Raw genomic sequence first — 24924 nt, 5'->3', positions numbered from 1 at the left:
CCTTCCATCTTCTCTGCTCTCCTTTGCCACTATGCTCCTTTTTCTCAGTCTCTCAAGGCCACACAGTGGGCAGGGCTTGGCCCTCCACAGCTCCTGAGTTTATTTCTTCCAGTCCGGACCAATCTGGAATCTCTCCCTCCCAATTCCAAACTCCTGAAAGACCATTAGTGGCCCAGATTGGATCCAGTTCAACCAAGGGGATCAGGGGAAAGGGGTAAAGTGTGTATACATAGCTCCTGAGAGCGTATAGTTGGAGGAAGCACTTAAAGAGGTTATGTGCCCTGTACAGACACCCCCCAAAGTGCGCACTTCAGCACACAAGAGTCATTATGATCTGGGCCCTGTTGACCTCTCTTACATCATCCCTTAACTCCTTTCCTTTTGCCACTTCTCCGTCTCTTGCTTCTTCCTCCACCACTTCCTCCTTTTCTTAGAAAGTCAGTAAAGTGTAGTCATTAGATTACCAGTTCTATAGCCAGACTCCCTGGGTGCAAATCCAGTTCTGTCATTGTTGGCTGTGTGTCCTTGGGTAAGTTACTTACCTTACCTGTATCTCCAATTCATTTTTTTTAAATATAAATTTATTTATTTATTTATTTATTTATTTATTTATTTATTTATGGCTGTGTTGGGTCTTCGTTTCTGTGCAAGGGCTTTCTCTAGTTGCGGCAAGCGGGGGCCACTCTTCATCGCGGTGCGCGGGCCTCTCACCGTCGCGGCCTCTCTTGTTGCGGAGCACAGGCTCCAGACGCGCAGGCTCAGCAGTTGTGGCTCACGGGCCCATTTGCTCCACGGCATGTGGGATCCTCCCAGACCAGGGCTCGAACCCGTGTCCCCTGCATTGGCAGGCAGACTCTCAACCACTGCGCCACCAGGGAAACCCCTCCAATTCATTTTTTATAAACAGATATAATTTAAAATGCCTACTTCATAGGAATGGTATGTTAATTAAGTGAGTTAGTAGAAGTGAAGCACGTAGAACAGTGCCTGGGATATAACAATAACTTGATCTGTGTTGCGATGATTCCCTCTACCCAGCCCACTACTCCAGGAATACTAGATGCATTAGCCAGGGTACTCCAGAGGAACTGAGCCAATAGGATACATATATACATTTATATTTATAAGGAGATTTATTAATTATAAGGAATTGGCTCATGCAATTATGAAGGCTAAGAAGTCCCCAAATCTACTGTTGGCACGCTTGAGACCAAGGAGAGCTGGTAGTGTAGTTCCAGTCCGAATCCGAAGGCCTGAGAACCAGGAGAGCCAATGGTGTAAGTTCTAGTCTCAAGGTAATCAGGCAGAAGGCCTCTTAGCCTTTTTTTTCTATTTAGATCTTCAGTTGATTGGATGAGGCCCATCATGGAAGGCAATCTGCTTTACTCAGTTTACCATTCAAATGTTAATCTCATCCAGATACAACCTCGAAGACATGTCCAGAATAATGTTTGACCAAATACCTGGCCACTCTGTGGCCCAGTCAAGCTCACACATAAAATTATCTGTCATAGTAGACAACCAGCATTCCCTCAAACACGCAAGAAATAAAAGTTCCACAAAACAATGCTTACCTTATATTATACATTTTTAGAATGGCCACATATTTTGCAGACCTTACCATCAAGTTCATTTCTCCACTGCTTGAATCTGGGTTTGGTCACATGACTTGCTTTGGCCATTTGGGAATTAACAAATGAACTGCAAACAGATAATGGAAAAGTGCTTGCCCTCTGTTGCTGCTTTTTTTTTTTTAATTTTATTGGAGTATAGTTGATTTACAATGTTGTGTTAGTTTTAGGTGTACAGCAAAGAGATTCAGTTATACATATACATATATTCATTCTTTTTCAGATTCTTTTCTCATATAGGTTATCACAGAATATTAAGTAGAGTTCCCTGTGCTAAATGTAGGTCCTTGTTGGTTATCTATCTTATATATAATAGTGTGTGTATGTTAATCCTAAGCTCCTGATTTATCCCTTCCCCCCAGGTTTTCCCTTTGGTAAACATAAGTTTGTTTTTGATATCTGTAAGTCTGTTTCTGTTTCGTAAATAAGTTCATTTACATCATTTAAAAAAAAAATTAGATTCCACATATCAGTGATATCATATGATATTTGTCTTTCTCTGTCTGACTTACTTCACTTAGTGTGATAATCTCTAGGTTCATCCGTGTTGCTGCGAATGGCATTATTTCATTCTTTTTTATGGCTGAGTAATATTCCACTGTATATATGTACCACATCTTCCTTATCCATTCTTCTCTTGGTGGACATTTAGGTTGCTTCCATGTCTTGGCTATTGTAAATAGTACTTTAATGAACACTAGGGTGCATGTATCTTTTCTAAGCATGGTTTTTCTCCGGATATATGCCCAGGATTGGGATTGCTGGATCATATGGTAGCTCTATTTTTAGTTTTTTTAAGGAACCCCATACTGTTCTCCATAGCGGTTGTACCAATTTACATTCCCACCAACAGTGTAAGAGGGTTCCGTTTTCTCCACACCCTCTCCAGCATTTATTGTTTGTAGACTTTTTGATGATGACCATTCTGACTGGTGTGAGGTGATACCTCACTGTAGTTTTGATTTGCATTTCTCTGATAATTAATGACATTGGTGTTGCTGCTTTTGGAACCCAGCCTACATGTTTAGAAGCCTGGGCTAGCATGCTGGATGCTGCAGATGTCCTGTTGTTCTAGCTTATCACCAGATATGTGACTGGGCATCAGTGATCCTCCAGCCCCAGTCCTGCCAGCCCAGATCAGAAAAATCACTCAGCTCAGCCACAGCATCTTAAGAAGATTCTTTAAAAAGCATTATTTTTTTTAAAGCCAGTAAGTTTTCTGGTTTGTTACACAATAATAGATAACTAATGCCTACCGGAAGTGGAATGTAGCTATAACAGAAACCTAAAACAAAGACATTGGCCATGGGACTGGCTAGTGAGAAGCTGCAAATGTGGTGAGGAAGCTGTTAGCAAAAACTGGGAAAATGATGAACACATCATTAGCGGAGACAGGAAACCCATCGAGGGAACTAGTAGAGCAGGCTGGAAAAATGATGACCCACGTTATGCCGTAACAGAACCATTGACAAACTGTTGCCTACAGTAACCTGAAAGACAGAAAATTACTAATCAGCGGATCTGGCTAAAGAGACCTCCAACTAGATGGTGAAAGTGTTAAGTTGGGTGCTTTCAGCTGTAACAAAGAGATGAGCTGAAGAAAGACCTGTTCTGTTCACAAGCAGAATTCAAAGGAAATTTAGAGAAACCAGGACTTGCTAGGTTGGAAAATAAAAGTTTCCCATTTTTAGTCTCTCCAGAGGGCCAAAGAGTTTCAAAGTAAGAAATGGCTCAGAGCGAGGAACAAATCTGGATGTGGCTATAAGACTCTTTGCTGAGACTTCCAAAATATTTAATTTAAGGTGATGCCAAGTGTGAAATAATAGAAAATATATATGTTGGCCGGAACTCAGTCACACGGCCACGCAAGGAGGGCCTGGGGAGGTGAACTAGCTGGGTGCCAAGGAGGAAGGGGAAAGGGGCGGGTGTGGAAGTGAGAGGCAGTTGGAGGAAGTTCTGAATGACAGTGGAGTTGAGAGAGTATCAAAGTTATCATGATTGTTATTATATTTTTAGTACTGGAGATTTTTAGAAAATACTATATTACTTAGAACCCAAATATACGAAGTATGTAAAATCAGAGTGTTCTCTTTGAAGCACAGGCTTTGGAATAAGGCAAAATTGGGTTCATGTCTAGCATATTGTCTGTCGCTCAGCATCCAACCCAGGCTTAGAAGACCCTGAACCCAGTGGTGAAGGGCAGGCACTCTGCAGCTGCCCAGCTCTGGGGTAAAAGCCAGTTCTGCTATTTATTAACTGTGGGATCTTTCTTGACTTTTCTGAGCCTCAGTAGCCCTATCTATAAAATGGAGATTATATTACCTATCTCATAGCATTGCTGGGAGAATTAAATGAATCTTATTATGTAAACTGCTTACTACCTGCCTGATGCATGATAGCGTAATCCATAAGTGATAATATGTTTATCATGGTTCTTCCAAGAAGGCATCTCTAAAGATGTCAGTTCCCCGGGAGTTGGCTCCCCAGGGATGAAAGCTGAATGCCTAGGTCAGGATGTACACAAACACTAGCAAGTCCACCAAAAGAATGTCCTATGCCAGTAAAAGAAATAAAAGGCATTCCTGACATTTCAACAACAGAGGGCGGCTCATGCAGGTGCCTGTGGCAGCCTGTGACTAGAATTATACTGGAAACCTCAGCCAGATTCTCAGACCCCATCCCAGATGGCCTCAAGAGCGGCGTCTAATGCTTCTCATTAAAAACACAGCCAGTTGGCACTTTATGAGCCTTCCTCTTTTCATTTTGAAATTCCTAACTCCTCTCCACTCTTCCTGCTTTCAAATGAAGTGTATTTTCAATGAATAAAATGAGACCCTATGCGTTCTGGCTTTTTAAAATGAAACATCTTATTTGCCGTATCGTGACACAAAGCTAAAATTGGGAAGGAGATGGAAATAATTACCAAGAAGCACAGGGATATGGGAGTTTTTGAAAACATAGAGATATTAATCTCCTTGGACTGGTTAATGTTAGGACCAGAAGGATCCTTAGCAATCAGTCAGTTGGATGCTGGAATTTCAAGCCAGGGTATTTAAATTTGAATCCTGATTCCACCACTTAATGGCAAGGTGACCTTGGGCTAGCCTCATTTTCCTCAACCATAAAATGGAGGTAATAATAATACTTCTTGCTTACAGTTGTCCTGAGGGTCAAATGAGATCACACATGTGGGAAAACTACAGTGTAAACTATAAAGATCTAGATGGACATTAGATGTTGTTTTTATTGTGTATCATCTCAGTTCCACAAATACTGTGAATCCTTAAGATACTTTGTTCAGCACAGGAGATGCAAAGATGGACAAGGAACTCCCAGCCTGGTGTGGAGGACATGTAACTAATTTGACAAAATGCCAGAAAGGATGAGTACCAGAGTGGCTTTCCCATCCTGCCCTTACCACACCCCTGCCTAGGAAAGGGACTGGCCTCCACTGTAAGATCATTACTCACAGCTGCTAAGACCAAGGAGGACATGTGACCATAGCTGGGCCAATCAGATTTCCTTCCCAAGATTTTGGAATTGGGCACGAATTGAGTTACTGGGCTGTAGGAACTGTGCTGTGAAATCCATAAACTTGGGAGCCAAGGTAGGCATTTTGGTGAGGGCTGCATATTGGGGGGCTTTGTATGCTGAAGAGCAAGCAGAGAACTTGTCTGCAAAGAGAAATAAGAGACAGGAGCAGATGTGTAGCAAGAAAAAGAGACAAAAGAGCAGGTGAAAGAAAGATTGAGAGAGTCCCCTTTGGGTCTCTCCAGGTATGAGGCCCGAATACATTCCACTAGTGGGTAAAAGTGAGATCCTCTTGGGTAAAATACAATATTCTTGTATTATACCCCTCCCTACCTTCCCTTCTCCCTTCTAAATTAATTTTGATTGGGTTTCTCTTACTTAAAATCAACAGGCCAAAGTAAAACAAGATCACTGCACGTACTCTCCTGGGCACCTGAGAACAGAGCATTCTCCCAGGACAAGGTGGCGTTGAGAGGAGCCTTAGTCTCATGCCCTCGTTTCACAGAACTGGAGACTGAGACCCAGGTCACGGTGATGTCCCCGAGCTCACACAGCTGATGGGTGTAGAGCCAGGACTTCAACCTAATCTGAACTCCTCATTTGAGAGGAAGACCTGACTCCAGGCTGTCAGTCAACCAAGAAGATAAATGCAAACAAGAAGGCAGGCCCCTTCTCCCTCCCCTGCTTGTCAAATATCAATTTAAGCCCAACTGACACCTCCCCTCATCTCTATGCGCCTCTGGTACTTCTTTCTTCTACTCTTATTTGGGCACTTAGCCCATACTTCCTTTCATTGCTCTTTGATGCTTCATTTATCTCCCTACCTGTCCTGTCAGGGAAAACCCACATCCTGAATCTCATACTCAGCTGGGAGGCAAAGTTCTAGAGTGAAAAAAGCAGAGGGCTTCTTAAGTTTATCTGGGGTCAAATCTTGACTCTGCCTTTAGTTAATGATAATGATAATTATTTACTGAGCATTCATGATGTACCCAATACCATATTATGTGCTTTATATGTGATCTATTCAATATTCACAACAACTCCAGGAAATAGGGGTGGTTATTTTATGCCTACAGAAGAAGAAACTGAGCTTGGCAGAGTGTTGAAGAGAACGCAAGTACACAGTTAACAAGAGACAGAGCTGTGGTTAATAGTACCAGCTCCGCAACTTCTATTCAGGGTTAGGGGTTGCAGCCTGACTATGAAAGGGTGCTTGTGAACTTGATTTAAATTTAAGTTTGCATAACAATCACATTACTTTAAGTTAGAATGTTTTACGTATTAATAGAAATAGCAAAAAAATAATAATCTACAAATGCATAATTTTTATAGAAGATTGAGAAGAGATCAAGTGCCCATATCAAAAACTAAGGGCATGCAAGGTGGTGGCTTTGGGGTGCTGATGACCTAGATATAGCCCTTTCAGGAGTGTGGCCATGAATCCCTGCTCTCCTTGGGGCAGCACAGTGTCCCAAGCCTACCTGACACGTGCCTGATGGAGCTGCTGTCCCCAAAGGGAAAGACAGGAACAGTGAAGGTCTGAGCCTGTTTCTTGTGGAATAAGCAAAGGGAAACATCATAAAATTAGTTGAAATAGTTAATCTGTGATGAATATCTGAGAATATTAAAAAAATTCCCCAAATAATTACACTAAGTTAAGGGGCCCAGCAAAGCCCACAGTCTCTGCTCTTCATCTATTAGTTATAAAAAATGGCACCCCAGAACCCTCTGCAGCTAGAGCTGAGGCCGAAGAAAAGTTTCAGTGTTTACATTTTCTGTTTTAATATTTGGCAAAAAAGAGTATCTAAATCCACAGACATCATTCAGGTGTGAGCATTCAGAGCCTTTATAGATGTTTAGTGCTTGTTTGTGTTTCGTATTCTCTGGTTTAGACAATCACCAAAGGGAGACTGTTGACAAGATGGTAGGTGTGCCAGCTCCAGCTGGGCGTTCAACCCAGGAGCCAGCCAGCCACCTCCCACCCCAGTCCTTGATTGTGGTTCCTGCCTCTGGGGTTTTCCTATTGCCTTTTGGACCCTCTCCCAAACTCCTGTCTCCCACTCTTCCCCCTTCTCTTCTTTATCCCATGTCCCTTCCTAACTGGACGTGTCATATGAGGTCATGTGTGCTGAGGTGTTTGTAAATGGCAGTAGTGTGACAGCCCTACATAAACCACATTATTTCCATGGCTGGGTGGGGTGTCAGCAATGAGACTGAGTACTGGCTTATCCAGAATTCATGGCGTGAACCACGGAGCAAGTGAGGCTGGTTGACGATAGTGGCCAGTACCTATTAAGATGGGAAGGATGCTGATTATAACCTTGCTGTGCAAGAGTGCTGTACTTTTGAGAACCCCATCATTTAAGACAATTATCTCTGAAAGGGCAGTTTTTAAAGAAATGATGCCATGAACCATAACCAGTGGGGACTGTATTGTTACAGGCACTGGGTTGGTACTGCCATGGTTTGAAGGAATTAGAGGTTGATACTCAAAGTATCTGACAGCTGATAATGGCATGAGCACCTAGAAGGGGCGATCAAAATGCAGACCGTACTGGCTGAGAGCATTCCTGAGAAAAGAGTCTAAAATGGGATGACTTAATCACCTGCCATATGGCTCCCCTGCCATGATGAGGGCAACGAACCAACTATCTGGTGAAGAAGTGATCCGAAATCGTGTGACCTCCGTTTTCTTCATCAAATGGTTTGGTATTTTCTATGTGGCAACTGTAGTCTATAATGTGGCAATTAAGAGGTAAAACAGTTTAGACTTATCACCAGTTTTCATGTCACCTTGAAATGAATGGTGGGGGTAGTGAGGGAAATGGCAATTTCAAATTGCCCAGGTGATGAATAAAATACACAACTTCACACACACACACACACACAAACACAATATTGGATACCAATAGTTTCCACTTCTTAAGTATTTATTGAGTTTCCAGCCTTGTGCTGAGTAGTTTATATGTTTGACTTCATTTAATCTTCACAAGAAGCCTATGAGGGACAGTCTATGATCCCCATCCTACGGATGAGAAATTGAGAAGTAGAGAAATTAAATAGCTTCCTTGAGGTCACAGACCAGGTATTCACACCTAGGTTTTTAGAATTCTGAAACCCATAATCAGAATGACTCTGCTATTACTATCATTATGAATAACAATGACTGCTAAAAATAGTTAATGTTTTTGAAGATAAGACTAATAATTCTTTTTCAGACTTTAGCTATCTATCGCTTGAGTTGTTAGCCCTCCAAAGAATATTGCATGATAATAAGCAAATGCAGGTTCCCTGAAGATCAGCCATGATCATGAAAGTGTTGACTGACTGGGATTCCTACACTTACTTACAGATTCCTTGACAGTGAGCACCAGCCTCCCCTATCCTTGCCCCCAGCCCTTCCAATGGCTGTGTAACCTCTATCTCCCTAGATTAAATTCTTTTCCACCCTGAAATACCTAGAGTAGCTTCTGTTTTCCTGACAGAACACTGAGGATATACCTCCCACTAACCATTACCTGTTCGTAACCATTAATAGGTAATGAACTGTTACTAATAAAATTAAAGCAATTAATAAACAAATAACATATTGATTACCTACTATGTTCAAGACATTGTTTTTTGATGTTGGGACAGCATAAATAAGAAATAATTCTTTCCCTTGAAAAATTTATGCTATTATATTTTGTAAATATTCATTGAATAAATGAATACAAACAACAAGAAAAATAGAAATTTAGAAACAATAGTACAGACAGAACAATAGAATGAGTTTGGACCTGAGGGCAAGATACACTTGGGTTCTGCAATCCACTTACTGTTTAATTGTTAGCCATCATTGCAGAGCCTCTTGATACATTTTCCTAATTTTAGTTTCACCCTGTGGAAGCCACGTGGGTTTGGGATTTGAGTAGACCAAGAGCAGCCAATCCTTTTTTTAAAATTTTTTTAATTTTTATTTTATACTGGAGTATAGTTGATTAAAAATGTTATGTTAGTTTCATGTGTACAGCAAAGTGTTTCAGTTATACATGTACATGTATCTATTCTTTTTTAAATTATTTTCCCATTTAGGTTATTACAGAGTATTGAGCAGTGTTCCCTGTGCTATACAGTAGGTCCTTGTTGGTTATCTATCTTAAATATGGCAGTGTATACATGTCAATCCCAAACTCCAAATCTATCCCTCCCCCCGACTCTTCCCCCCGGTAACCATAAGTTCCTTCTCTAAGTCTGTGAGTCTGTTTCTGTTTTATAAATAAGTTCATTTGTATCATATAAGTGATATCATATAATATTTGTCTTTCTCTGTCTGACTTACTTCACTTAGTATGATAATCTCCAGGTCCATCCATGTTGCCCAAAATGGCATTATTTCATATCTTTTTTGCTGAGTAATATTCCATTGCATATTTGTACCACATCTTCCTTATCCATTCATCTGTCAGTGGACATTTAGGTTGCTTCCAGGTCTTGGCTATTGTAAATAGTGCTGCTATGAACATTGGGGTGCATGTATCCTTTCGAACCATGTTTTTCTCCAGATATATGCCCAGGAGTGAGATTGCAGGATCATATGGTAGCTCTATTTTTAGTTTTTCAAGGAACGTCCATACTGTTCTCCTTAGTGGCTGCACTAATTTACATTCCCACCAACAGTATAGGAGGGTTCCCAAGAGTAGCCCATCCTTGATGGCTATTGACCTAGGGTAATATTTTTCATCCATAAAATGAGTTTTTAAAGTGCCAAAACAAGCACATAAACCAGGACTCAAAATTCTTCAGTCCCTTCCTGAGAAGCAAAGCATTTAGTGAATGTAGCCCAGAGTGGGCTTTCTAAAAAATCTTTCTTCCTGTCTTCCTCCAACATTTAAGGGTGTCTCTTGGTAGCTGGCCTCCAAGATGGCCCCAGTGATTCTCATTTCCTGGTGTTCATGTTCTTGCATACGTTCTCCCCACACCAAATAGGGCTGACCTGTGTAACTGATTGGATACTGCTGAAAGGACTCTGACTTCTGACACTGCAGTGTCCATCTTCTCTCTGTGGGGTCACTCACTCAGGGAAGCCAGTTACCATGTCATACTCAGTGGAAAGGTCCATGTGGTGAGGAACAGAGGGCTCCTGCCCACAGCCATGTGAATGCGTCATCGTGAAAGTGACTCTTCTGGGCCTCATCATGCTTTCAGAGGATGCAGCCCAGCCAACACCTTGACTGCCACCTCATGATGGACCCGGAGCCAGAGCCACCCTGCTAAGCCACTCCCAAATTCCTGACTTACTGAAATTCTGTGAGATAAATGTTTATTTTTGTTTTAGGCCACTAAGTTTTGAGGAAGTTTGTTAAGTTACACAGCAGTCAATAACGGTTACAGGGCTCAAAAATTCACTCACAGAAGTGCATCAAATCCCTTGCCCTCTCCTCTCCTCTCCTCTAGCACTCCAGACTCCTGGGAGTCTCTTACCCTCTACTTTAACAGAAACTTCTCACTAGCTTTCCCTATTCCATCAAGTTATACCTACACCCCTTTCTCCTCACCACAGCCACAGAGAACAGCCTCTCAGGAGTCATCTTTCTCCTGTTCTCATTGCCTTTTCTCCTAAAAAATCTGTCTCTGCCATGCTTATCTTTTCTATTCTCAGAGATGAGGAGAAGGAGAAATGGAGAAAGATGCTAAGTGGGCAAAAGAGAAGGGATGGCTGTAAATAAGTTTATCCCATCACATAATGCATTGGGTTATGAATTAAATAAGGTGATACGTGACAACGCCCAGTTCAGTGGATGACAAATGACCATCCAGTCTATCTTAGTTCCCTCCTTTCTCTTCATGCCCCACTTCACCTCTCTTCCAGCCACACAGATTCTCTTGGGGTTCACCTCAATCCTTCACTTCTGTTTGCATTAGCATTTTCTGTTCCCTCTGATAGGAATGCCATGTCTCTTCTGAACTATTTGGTGACCTCTTACTCAATCTACAAAATCAGCTCAAGTTGTAACTGTTCTGGAAAGCCTTCTGTGTCCTCCCCGGGGCAACTACTTTCTTCCTCTCTGCACCCTTCAACCTCTTTTTGGCATCCATCCATTGCTATAATTATTGCTCTCATGTCACTCCCTTCCCACCCTGAAGGGCCTCAAGGGCAGGGAATGTGTTCTCATGTTTGTAACCATAGAAGAGAGAAGGAAAGAAGGTGAGAAAGAGAAGGGAAAGAAGGGAAGGAGGTAGTAGACGTTGATTGGTCGGTCCTCAGCAACCATTTCCCACTTCTCTGACTTCCTGTGAGGGAATAACCTTCCCCTGTTCTCAGTCCTGGTGTCAAGGTGTGATTGACCCCACCCTGAAGAGTGGGCCTGAATGACCCAAAGAAATCACAGTATTCCAAGTCTCTGGTTACAGATGGGTTCAGATATGGGTATATAACCCAGTCAGAGACATTTTCTGAGTCTTCAGGGAAAGACAAGCCTCCTTCTATAAGAGGTACCAGAGACACTTTTCTCTTCCTGATTGATATGAATAAGGAATAAGGAATGAATGAATAAGGAAGAGTGTACCCCTGGGGGCTGCTGGCACCCTCTTTTACTTCAAAGGGAAAATCTGTCTGAGAATGAAACAAATGTTTAGGAGACAGAGACCAGAAATGGAGAGAGTAAAAAAAAGAAAAAAACCTACATCTTGATCGCATTGTCTGCACCCTGGATCAAGCCACACCTAAAAGTGTAGCCCCTGGTATTCAGATAGGAAAATACTTTTTATTATTAAAGCCAATTTAAATTATAATACTGGCAACATAAAGAGTCCTACCTGCTACAAGAAGAAAAGGACAGGGACTTCCAGGGTGGCACAGTGGTTAAGAATCCACCTGCCAATGCGGGGGACACGGGTTCAAGCCCTGGTCCGGGAAGATCCCACATGCCGCGGAGCAACTAAGCCAGTGTGCCACAACTACTGAACATGCGCTCTAGAGCCCGCGAACCACAACTACTGAGACCGCGTGCCGCACTACTGAAACCCACGTGCCTAGAGCCCCTGCTCCACAGCAAGAGAAGCCACCACAATGAGAAACCCGCACACCGCAACGAAGAGTAACCCCCGCTCACTGCAACTAGAGAAAGCCCGTGTGCAGCAACGAAGACCCAACGCAGCCAAAAATAAATAAATAAATAAATTAATTAATTAATTTAAAAAAGAAGAAGAAAAGAACAGAAGAAGTTAAATGTTCTCATCTAACATGTTTAAGCTAAGTATAATTTTGTATTCAAAGGCTGTGCTTCATTTATCTGGAAATTTATTTATCTGGAAATTTATTTATCTAGGATTTTTTATTCCCCAGTGTTGTGAGATGAGAAAGACATTGCCGTACCTCTCTGCCTGACTAGATGACAAGCTCTTTAAAGGCAGAAACTATTTACTCATTCATTTAACAAATACTGAGCATCTTCCAAAAGTCAGGCGCTGCGTTAACACAAGAAGAAGATAAGGTCCTTGTCAGATGGAGGAGACAGCCACATCTGCTCTTCCTCTATGGTATCTAGCTCAGAGCCCTGCACATCAAGAGTGGGCAATAAAAATCGGTGAACTATTTCATGACTTCTTAAGTGCAGCTGCACAGCAGCTGAGAGTTGGTTACCAAGAAAAAGAAGAGAGTAGGAAATGGGAGACTGGAAAGAATGCTCATTTGGTCCAGGTTGAAGGAACTGTAAAGCAAGTCATAAAAGAGAATGCCATTTGACAGACCAGGTCAATTAGAAAAGAGTTGAATTAAGGGGATGGCCGAAAGAAAAGCTGACGAGTTATGGACTTGCTGGGACACTGGGAGGAGCCTAGAGAGAAAGCCCAGTGGGTTCCCTAGGCCCAGAGTGAAGGAAGTGTGAGCGACCAGGTCATGGAGGAAGAGCCAAGAACTTTTTTTTTTTTTTTTAATTTTTATTGGGGTTTAGTTGATTTACAATGTTGTGTTAGTTTCAGGTGTACAGCAAAGTGAATCAGTTATACATATACCTATATCCACTCTTTTTTAGATTCTTTTCCCATATAGGCCACTACAGAGTATTGAGTAGAGTTGCCTGTGCTATACAGTAGGTCCTTATTAGTTATCTCTTTTATATACAGTAGTGTGTATATATACCAATCTCCCAATTTATCCCTTCTCCCCCTTATCCCACCCCCGTGACCATAAGTTTATTTTCTACATCTGTAACTCTATTTCTGTTCTGTAGATAAGTTCATTTGTAGCCTTTATTTAGATTCCACATATAAGTGATATAATATGATATTTGTCTTTCTCTCTCTGACTTACTTCATTCAGTATGACAATCTCTAGGTCCATCCATGTTGCTGCAAATGGCATTATTTCGTCCTTTTTTATGGCTGAGTAATATTCCATTGTATATATGTACCACATCTTCTTTATTCCTCTGCTGATGGACATTTAGGTTGCTTCCATGTCCTGAGCCAAGAACTATTAACCCCTGACCATCCTGATGAACCAAGTCAGGCGGAGCCAAAGAAGATTCTCTCTGGACTCCTTCCTCCCAGCTCTCCTTGAAGGCACCTCCCCCTGGTACCTTATAGCCCTACCTAAAGCCTTCTCTGGCCCTGCCCTGCCTACAGAATAAACTTCTTAACTCTTTAATGCTTGCCCACATCAGTCTCTCCCAATTTCTAGACTCATTTCTTACCTTTAATCCATGTAGAACTTGGACAATCCTATTATTAAACTTTGTTTACATTTTTATCTCTCCCACTGTTTTCTGGGCAGGGACTATATTGTATTCATCGCTGTGGCCCCAGCACCTAGCTCCACTATTGGTATCTAAGCTCTTGCTAAATGACTGGTGAGGTATTGTGTTCAGATGGCCAAATGGTTAGGCAAGGGGGGCCCAGGTTTGATGCCTGGTTCCTGCACTTACTCACTGTGGAATTTGGGGAAAGTTATCTGATTTCTCTGCACTTGAATTCCTCATCACCTACATGAGGATCTTAGTGGTAGATACCTCTGGTTGTTATGAGGGTTACATGAAATAACCCTTGTAAAACAGAGACACCAGGGCCTGGCACAAAAGGCTCAATTTAAAGCTAAGTACTATCACTGCCTGAACTTGGGAAATTCAGGGTTAAGCTCCAACAACTTCTAAAATCCCAACCCAACTTTAAGAGTCAGATTCTGTCAAATCAATCATCAGAACAGCAAATGCTGTACACTTGTATGTGGAACACCCTGTCTCACAAGGCATGCTTTGTCCTTTTCCAGCATCCCTAGTCCAGCACCGGGGAGCAGACTTTTAATAAATGTCCACACAACAGGATGCAGGAACCTGCTGGCCTTTTCTTAGTATGGGTGGATACCAGGTATTAGTGTCCTAGGCTGGCTGTAATATTACTGCCAACTGGGTAGCTTAAAACCACAAAAATTATTCTCTCAGAGTCTGGAGGCTAGAAGTCTGAAATCAAGGTGTCCACACAGCCGCCATTTCTCCGGAGGCTCTAAAGGAGACTCCTCCTCACCTCTTCCACCTTCTGGGGGTCCAGGGGTTTCTTGGCTGTGGCAGCACCACTTCAGTCTCTGCATCCATCTTCACATCACCACTGCCTCTGTGTGTCTGCATCTTCTTCTTGTCTGTCTCCTATAAAACATTTGTCATTGGATTTAGGGTCCACTTGGGTAATCCAGGGAGATGTTGTTTCAAGATTCTTAAATTAATTATGGCTACAAACAAAGACCCTTTTTCCAAATAAGGACACATTCACAGGTCCCAGGTAGACATATATGTTGGGTGGGCATATTTGTTGGGTGGGCCACCATTCCACCCACCATGCCAAGCATGGCCTCAGAGGAGGCTACCTCTGCTCTGGCAGGAGCCACTGGGTCCTCTTGGACTCGAGAAGTAAGGGGAGCCGGCACTGCTTGCCTTGGGGAAATGCACAGCAAGGCCACCCCTCCCTGCCAGACTTTGGCTGCTGGGTTGAGGGGAAGAAAGCTGCTCTGAACCCAAACCTGTATCCCTGAGAGTCCCAGGGTGTGGAGGATGGAAGTTAGAGCCTGACCAAGGTTACCACAGCAGAAGGGCACAGCGAGGGTTCTCACCAGGAGGGCTCAGCCTTGCATCACCTGGACCTGAGACTGGAGGACTTTAGACCCAGCCTCCCAACAGGGGGTTCTGATTTGAGAAGTTAACGAGTGTGAACTAAGAGAGTAAAATTTTGGAGCCAAAAGAAAGGGCACTACTGGTGTGTTGGCAAGGGTCCCAGTGGCAAAGGTATCCCTGGGGCGGATGAGCATCTGAGTGACAGTGCAAGACGAGGCAGCAAGGTGAGGGTCAGAAGTATGAGCAACTAAGGCCTGATCGGATTCTCTTGCTTACTGTCTCTGCTGGGCATTTGGAAGCAGCTGGTCTGGGGACATTCTGAGCTCCCTGGGCAATGGACTGAGAGTCAGGTGGGAGAGCACAGGTTAGGAAGGACCCATGAGGGAAACAACAAATAAGTGTATGTGAGAATTTAAGTTGGGAAAAAACTTACTCTCTAAGCTAGCTGGCTGGCATTGGATTGAGCGCTTACTCTTGGGCACTGTTCTAAACATATCACATGAATTCTCGTAGTCTGAAGTCATCATCTTATGGGGTAATAATATCATCCCCATTTTACAGATGAGGAAAGTGAGGCAAGAGAGACTAAGTAACACCCGAGGTCATGAAGCTAGTAGGTAAGCATTTGAACTAGATTTGAACCCAGGGGGTCTGGCTCTAGTCCAGGCTTGTCTCCACTACACACTGGTTGCCCATCGTGCTGGTTATGTTGGAGGGAAGGAAGGAATCTCATGGAATCTTGAGACCTTCCCTGTGAAGTAGGCAAGGCAGGGATTATTGTTCACTTTGCAGATTAGAAAACTGGTGCTCAGAGGAAGTCAGTGACTTGGTTAATTTCAACCAGCTAGACAGTAGCAAAGCCACTGTTTGAACCTGGATCATCTGGGCCTAGTCCAGTGCCACTTCTAATTTTCCATGCTGCCTTCAGCAGAAGTGCTTTTGTACCCTGAGTGCCTGCCTGAGAATATATTCTTCAGTCATGGGGCATACCCAAGAAAAAGAAAGAGGGAAGGCTGAGTTTGAAGCATTGCTGTGTTTAGTGCTGAAACCCGTGCTTTTTCTTAGGGGCATACAAAGTTATTGATTCAATTAAACCAACATATAATTGAGCCCCTGCTGTCACCAGGAATGTGGAGGGATGGGGAGCTCCATCTCTGGTGATGTTCTGGTCACTAGGCCCCCCACCCACCCACTGCACCCAACACAGAACCAGCACCCTCTCCAAAGTGTGCAAATGCTCAGTCCCGGCTAAGGCCTTATCACCAGCTGAGAATGATGCCTGGGCGAGTGAAAAAGCCCGGGGATGCTAGATTCCAGCTGCAGCGCTGGTCTAATAAGCTGTGTACCCTTTCTGGGCCTCCATTTCCTTCTCCATAAAATGTGAAAGCTGGGCTGAGCCATTTCTAAGATGCCACCATATACTAACTCTCCAGGAGTCTGTGATTTCCTAGAGTGCACGCCTTAATCTGTGACGGAAACTGATCTGTTATGATAATAACACTTGTGTGGTTCTGATATGAGTATTATCTCACATGGTCTCAGAGTCGCTCTGGGAGATAAGTATGATTCTCCCCATTTTGCGAGGGCTGGGGGGAAGTAGGACTGAGACGTGGAGACTTGACGTTTGGCGCTGTAATCTCACAGCTAGCAAGATTTGTACTCAGGCCTGACTGATGCCATAGCCCTTGCCCTAGCTCAGAACAATTCCATCCTGCCCACCACCACGCCCCATATGGCCCTACATGGGCTGGCTCCACACATAGCAGTCTGGGCCTATGGGGGCATTGCCAGTCTTGTCGGGCTCAGCCTGCCTTCTTGCTGAGCTAGGAAAACAAGGCAGGTGTGTGGGTGCTTGTCAGGACTGTGGGCACCTCAGGTTGCTGAGAGAGAACTCACTACGTTAAGGAGGTGAAAGCTTCCATTCCTGACTTCTGTTGGGCTAGAGCCCCACGCCAGACCAGGCCTGATGGTTTCCTGCTGCCAGTTCCAGGGGTTTACCAACCTCTGGGTTTTTGAGGTTTGCTCAGCTTTCAAGTCTGGCCACATACAATCCCTTGCCAGACCTTGGACCAGCCCCGGCAAATGCCTCTGGCAGTTGTAGCTGCATCCAAATAAAAACAACTCTTTGATGAGTGACATCCACAACACGGGGCTCCAGGGGTGAGGGGAGATCTAGAACCCTCAGAAACCCAGTAGCCCAAGGTTCAGCCTGAGGTGCCAGTAGCCAGGCTCCCCTGGGGCTGCCAATTTAGGAAAACTCAGACCCAACTAGAATCATACACACACAGAGAACCGGAGCCACACAATGTCCCATGACCCCCTCCTTTACCGTTCACTGCTGGGCCAGGTTGTTGACTGCCTACAAGGTACTGTTCACTGTACTCATTCATCCCTGTCCTGCCACTTACTAGCTCATGGCCTTCAGGAACTTATTTGATCTCTCTGTGCCTCTGCTTCCTTATCTATACAATAAAGATAGTAGTTGTACCTCACAGGGTTGTTATATGATTAAATGAGAAGATGTATTTTCATTGTGCTTAGCACAATGCCTGGCACATAAGCATACAGCCTGTGGTGTTAGCTATGAGTCATCTACAGATAACAACTGAATCATTCAATGATTAAATATACACATTCTAAATATGAATACTTGCCAAGGCTGTTGTGCGCCAGGGTCTGTGCTGGGTGATGGGAGCGCAGCTACGAAGGTCACTTCTGTAGCATTTGCCAATTTCCATGGTGTAAATATTCCCACTGTGGTAAATTCCAAGCTACACCATCACGTCCCTGAATGCGGAGTTGGGAAGAGATACACACGAGAGCTCTCACAAACCAGTGCCAGCACAGAGGCGCTTCTGGTGGACATCCAGCCAGCTTCCCGGGAACTGAGCTGGAGGCAGAGAAATCAGGAACTGAAGCTTCTCCTTCCATGTCTGGGTAGCTGCTTGTCCCTCTCACTTCCGCTTTTCTCCACATCCTTTCCCTAGAGAGTTCTTCTGTTTACTTCTGCCACACGTGGCCCAGGCTGGAGGCTTCAGATCTTAAGGCCACCAAAGGGTTCACAGCTTACTGACTCAGCATCCCACTGCACAGTTCCAAAAATCTGATCACTCATCTTTTCTTCCAGAGTCTGGCTATGCAAATCACTCTTTCGTCTCTTACCTTACTTTACATTCCTTATGACATAACATCTATTTATTTATTACCTGTCTTCCCATTTGAATGTCAGGTCCATGAAGGCAGGGGCACTATATACCTGGTGCCTAGAACAGTGCCTGTCACTTGATAAGTATTTGTTGAATTGATGGATCGATGAATGAATGAATTCACAGACCACTGATGAGATAACAGGTTGCCCAGTCTCAGGTCAGCTCACCGCCCCTGGTCCATTCAGCTTTGGTGAGGAAAGACCATGTGGCTCACAGGGCAGGCTGTCTCACATATGTCTACTTCAGTCATCACTTAGATTAGACTAGCACTCTCCAGGGAAATAACACACATCCCTAAAACATTGCACCCCAGGATTTTAGATCTACCTATAGGATAGTCCACGAATATTCAGATAGGACATCTTACCTGCAGAGTGTAGACTGGTCTGAGAAATTCTAACTTGAGTGTGACCAGTCTAGCATACTGTTGGTGGAATTTATACTTCCTATAGAAGACATCTATTGCTTTACCTGTCTGGCACCCTTCTGTTTTATTCTAGAAACAGAATGCCCTTTTTTCTGGGAAATCCTCTTATCCCAACTCCATCCACTTATTCTGAGTGGACATCACCATGTTCTTGCAAACCCCATTTCAAGTCACAGGTGAATAGACCAAGGGCAAGCAAGTCACTCAAGCTGAGTCCCCTGTTTTTACTCTTGACACCAGTGAGAGAGGGTGGATCAGTCTTTCTTGGGTGGTGAAAAGAAGCCACAAGCTATGAAACTTGGAAACTATAGCCAGGATCTCCACCAAGCAAAGAAAACCCATCTGTGGGGAAAGGTAACGACTCAATATGCAGAAAAATGGAAATAAAATACGGAGGACAAGAGTCCTGACAGCATTTGATTGAGATCCAGATGAATCTCTATTCTTACTGTCATTTGTTCAGTTCTTCCACCTGTCATTTATGATAGCCCTTGCCCAGCCCCATCCCTATCACAATTCCTTTTTTGATATAAAGGAGTTCTAAGTTTGATTCTCTGCCACTTTTCCTGGGTTTGTGCTGACTCAAATTTCCATCACCACTTCCTATGTATATAGTTGAACACTCCTGAGGGCAAGCAGGAAGGTCCCTCACAGATAGCTTTATAGAAATTAAAACCCTGAAATTATAGAGCTAGAAGCAGCCTTATAGCCAGTATTTGAGGTGGGGGATTGTGGTGGGGAGGGGTACTTAGGGGGACAAAGTAAGGAAGGAAAGAGAAAGAAAACTACTCACAGAATACCTATTTTATGCCATATATGTTAATTTATTATGTTATGTAAACCTCACAATAATCATAATAACTATATTAGAAGTTGTTCCCATTTTATAGGAGATAAAACTGATGCTTGGACAGATTAACTAATTTTCCTGAGGACATCCGTGGTTGAAGGGAGCTAGGATTTCAACTCAGTCCTCTCCACTCTACTCGCCCTGGAGTTGACTCAACAGTGGGAAACCAAGAGTCTCTGAAGGCAGAAGATTCTCTTCCTGTCCCTCAAAGCCAGCATTTCCCCTGCTGGCTGGTCCTGCCTGACAAAGGAAGAGAGTCAGTGCCCCATTCTCTTTGCTCTCGCCCTTCTGTTCCATGGGCTTCCCTATCTCCCTACTCTTTTTTAAAAATTTATATTTTTATTGGGAAAACAATATTTTTAAAAATATTCAAAAATATTTATTCATAATACCCCACACTTGAGCTAACCCAAAGGTCAATTATTAAGAGAATGGATAAATATTTTGTGATATATTCTTTTTTTAAAATTTGTATTAGAGTATAGTTGATTTATAATCAGTTTCAGGTGTACAGCAAAGTGAATCAGTTATACATACACATATATCAACTCTTTTTTAGATTCTTTTCCCATATAGGTCATGACAGAGTATTGAGCAGAATTCCCTGTGCTGTATGGTAGGTCCTTATTAGTTATCTCTTTTATATATGGTAGTGTGTCAATCCCAATCTCCCAATTTATCCCTGCCCCTCTTTCCTCCCTGGTAACCATAAGTTTGTTTTGTATGTAAGTTCATTTGTACCATCTTTTAGATTCCACATGTAAGTGATATCATATGATATTTGTCTTTCTCTGTCTGACTTACTTCACTCAGTATGACAATCTCTAGGTCCATCCATGTTGCTGGGGAAGACAATATTAAGACAAAGGATTTTGTATATATGTAACATGACTGTTCCTTCTTACGTTAAGTCTGGAAAATAATACATCTGTTTAACATCATGGCTGCTCTGGAATTCTCGTTGAAAACTTTTTTAACAGAGTAGCCAAGAATATCCTGTTTCCTCTAACTGGGTAATTTTTTATTCCAGTTTTATTGAGAAATAGTTGACATACATCACTGTATAAGTTTAAGGTGTACAGCATAGTGGTTTGATTTACATATACTGTGAAATGATTATCAAAATAGGTTCAGCTGACATCCATCATCTTACACAGATACAATAAAAAGAAAGGGAAAAAAATGTTCTCCTTGTGATGAGGACTCGTAGGATTTCCTCTCTTAACAACTTTCATGCATAATGTACAGCCATGTTCATTATCTTTATCGTGTTGTACACGACACCACTAGGACTTATTTGTCTTATAGCTGGAAGTTTGTACCTTTTGACCGCCTTCCTCCAATTCCTTCTTCTCCCACTCTCCACCTCTGGTAACCACATGTCTGATCTCTTTTTTACGAGTTTACTTTTTTCCTGTTTCCACATATAAGTGAGCTCATACAGTATGTGTCTTTCTCTGTCTGACTTACTACACTTAGCATAATGCCTTCAAGGTCTATCCATGTTGGTGCAAATGGTAGGATTTCCTCACCTTTTTATGACTGAATTATATTCCATTGTATATATAATATAAATTGTTTATCCATTCATCCATTGATGGACACTTAGGTTGTTTCCATGTCTTGGCTATTATAAATAATGCTGCTATGTACATGGGGGTTCGGTATCTCTTCAACATAGTGTTTTCATTTCCTTCAGATATATTCCCAGAAGGGAAATTTCTGGATCATATGATAGTTCTATTTTCAACTTTTTGAGAAACCTCTGTACTGTTTTCCGTAGTGGCTGCACCAATTTACAATTTCACCAACAATGCACAAGTGTTCCCTTTTCTCTACATCTACTCCAGCATTTGTTGTCTCTTGTCTTTTTGTTGGTGGCCATTCTAACAGGCTGAGGTGATGTCTTATTGTGGTTTTAATTTGCATTTTCCTAATGACTAGTGATGTTGAGCATCTTTTCATGTACCTATTAGCCTTTTGTATATCTTCTTTGGAAAAATATCTATTCTGTTCCTTGCCATTTTTTAATTGGGTTATTTGGCTCTTTGCTATTGAGTTATATGAGTTCTTTATATATTTGGATATTAACCCCTTATCAGATGTATGGCTTGCATATATCTTCACTTTGTTAATGGTTTCTTTTTTTATTATTAATTTTTATTGGACTATAGTTGCTTTACAATGTTGTGTTATTTTCTGCTGTATAGCAAAGTGATCAGTTATACATATACATATATCCACTCTTTCTTTAGATTCCCTTCCCATTTAGGTCACCACAGAACAGTGAGTAGAGTTCCCTGTGCTATACAGTAGGTTCTCATTAGTTATCCATTTTATATAAAGTAGTGTATATATGTCAATCCCAATCTCTCAGTTCATCCCTCCCCCCATCCCCGCTTGGTAACCATAAGTTTCTTTTCTATCTGTAACTCTATTTCTGCTTTGCAAATAAGTTCATCTGTACCATTTTTCTAGTTCCACATATAAGCCATATTATACTATATTTGTCTTTCTCTTTCTGACTTACTTCACTCTGTATGACAATCTCTAGGTCCATCCATGTCACTGCAAACGGCATTATTTCATTCCTTTTTATGGCTGAGTAATATTCCATTGTATATATGTACCACATCTTCCTTATCCATTCCTCTGCTGATGGACATTTAGGTTGCTTCCATGTCCTGGCTATTGTAAATAGTGCTGCAATGAATATTGGGGTGCATGCACCCTTTTGAATTATGGTTTTCTCTGTATATATGCCCAGGAGTGGGGTTGCCAGATCGTATGGTAGCTCTATTTTTAGTTTTTTAAGGAACCTCCATACTGTTCTCCATAGTGGTTGTACCAATTTACATTCCCACCAACGGTGTAGGAGGGTTCCCTTTTCTCTGCACCCTCTCCAGCATTTATTCTTTGTAGATTTTTTGATTATGGTCATTCTGACTGGTATGAGGTGATACCTCATTGTAGTTTTGATTTGCATTTCTCTAATAATTAGTGATGTTGAGCATCTTTTCATGTGTTTTTTTGGCCATCTGTATGTCTCCTTTGGAGAAATGTCTATTTAGATCTTCTGTCCATTTTTTGATTGGGTTGTTTATTTTACTGATATTGAGCTGCATGAGCTGTTCATATATTTTGGAGACTAATCCCTTGTCAGTTGCTTCCTTTGCAAATATTTTCTCCCCCTCTGAGGGTTGTCTTTTCATTTTGTTTATGGTTTCCTTTGCTGTACAAATGCTTTAAGTTTCATTAGGTCCCATGTGTTTTTTTTTGGTTTTATTTTCATTACTCTAGGCAATGGGTCAAAAAAGATCTTGCTGCGATTTATGTCAAAGAGTGTTCTGCTTATGTTTTCCTCTAAGAGTTTTACAGCATCCAGCCTTGTTAATGGTTTCTTTTGCAGTACAAAAGCTTTTAAGTTTGATGTTCCACTTGTTTATTTTTTGCTTTGCTGCTTGAGCTTTAGGTGTGATTTTCAAAAAATTCGTTATGAAGACCCATGTCAAAAAAATTTATTCCTATGTTTTCTTCTAGGAATTTTATGGCTTCAGATCTTACATTTACGTCTTTAGTCAATTTCAACGTAACTTTTGTGAGTGTGTAAGATAGGGGCCCAGTTTCATTCTTTTAAATGTGAATATCCAATTATCCCAGCACTATTTATTGAAGAGATCGTCATTTCTTCATTGAGTATTCTTGGCTCCCCTGTCAAATATTAATTGACCGTCTGTGCTTGAATTTATTTCTGGGCTCTTGATTCTGTTCCGTTGTTCTACTTGTTTGTTTTTATGCCAGTACCATACTGTGTTGATGAATACAGCTTTATAGTATAGCTTGAAACTATCAAGTGTGATGCTTCCTTCTTTGTTCTCCTTTCTCAGGATTTCTTTTGTTATTCAGGGTCTTTTGTGGTTCCATATAAATTTTAGGAGTGTTTTTTCTACTTCTGCAAAAAATGCTGTTGGAATCTTACCTGATGTTTTCTCATGGGTGTGGACCCAGGTGTGCTGCCACAAAATTACCAATGAATAGGTGGGGCAAGAGATGAGCAATCCCCACTTGTACCTCCAGGCCTGCTTCACCTTTAAGCACTATAAGCAGTTAAGTGTCCCACTTATTTAATGAACGATTATTAGGGGAGGGGATTATGTAACCTACTTTAGTAATAAATCTCAGTTCTCTGCAGTCCTACAAAATGATTTTACTCTTATATATATCCAAAATCACTCCTGCTGCAATGAAATCCAATATAAAAGATCATGGCTGCTAGAGTCAAACAGATGCGAGTGCAAGTCCTGTGTTTACCTCCTTGTGTGATCATTGGTAAGGTACTTTATCTTTCTGTGCCTCACTTAAAAAACAAAGAGAATAATAATAGCCACCTCTGAAGGTTCTAGTACGTTTGCATGGCATAATGTGTGAAAGTACCTGGCTCATAGCAGCCACTTCCAGTGTAGTCATGGAGGTTCTTATTTTTATTCTTGTCCTTTGTAGAAGTATAGAACTACCATGGAGGAATCAGAGGCTTTTGTTTCTCCAAAAAATAAAAAAATACACCAAGAATGCCAATCAATCTCTCTGATAACATGTTCTTCTCTGGCTGTCATCACAGTCTGGAAAGGGCAACAGGGGAGAGTTAAAATATGTAGCCACCTCTGATGACTTAAAAAAAAATTTTTTTTGAAATATGGTTGATTTACAATGTTTTGTTAGTTTCTGGTGTATAGCAAAGTGATCCAATTATTTTATATATATATATATATATATATATATATATATATATATATATATATATATATATATATATATATATATATTCTTTTCCATTATGGTTTATTGTGGGATATTGAATATAGTTCCCTGTGCTATACAGCAGGACCTTATTGCTTATTGCTTATCCATTCTATATATAATAGTTTGCATCTGCTAATCCCAAACTCCCAGTCCATCCCTCCCCCACCCCTCTCCCCCTTGGCAAGCACAAGTCTGTTCTCTATGTCTTTGAGTCTGTTTCTGTTTTGTAGATAGGTTCATTTGTGTCATATTTTAAATTCCACATATAAGTGATATACAGTATTTGTCTTTCTCTTTCTGACTTACTTCACTTAGTATGATAATCTCTACATCCATCTACGTTGTTGCAAATGGCATTAGTTTATTCTTTTTTATGGCTGAGTAGTAGTCATTG

At 41.8% G+C, this 24924-nt stretch overlaps 1 long non-coding RNA gene across 1 annotated transcript in view; it reads right to left on the bottom strand.

Moving 5' to 3' along the window:
• Window positions 1-580: 580 nt before the first annotated feature.
• The window catches only part of LOC309657130, a 260854-nt gene continuing 236510 nt past the window's right edge, over window positions 581-24924 (bottom strand). The window contains exon 2 of the long non-coding RNA XR_014261661.1: window positions 581-2348. This is a non-coding gene — a long non-coding RNA (uncharacterized lncRNA). The remainder of the gene's footprint in view (window positions 2349-24924) is intronic.

The sequence above is a fragment of the Balaenoptera physalus genome (assembly GCF_965194825.1).
Source record: "Balaenoptera physalus genome assembly, chromosome: 1".
NCBI lineage: Eukaryota > Metazoa > Chordata > Mammalia > Artiodactyla > Balaenopteridae > Balaenoptera > Balaenoptera physalus.
Note: the sequence above shows the minus strand (reverse complement) of the source record. Positions and strands in the feature narration are given on the sequence as shown.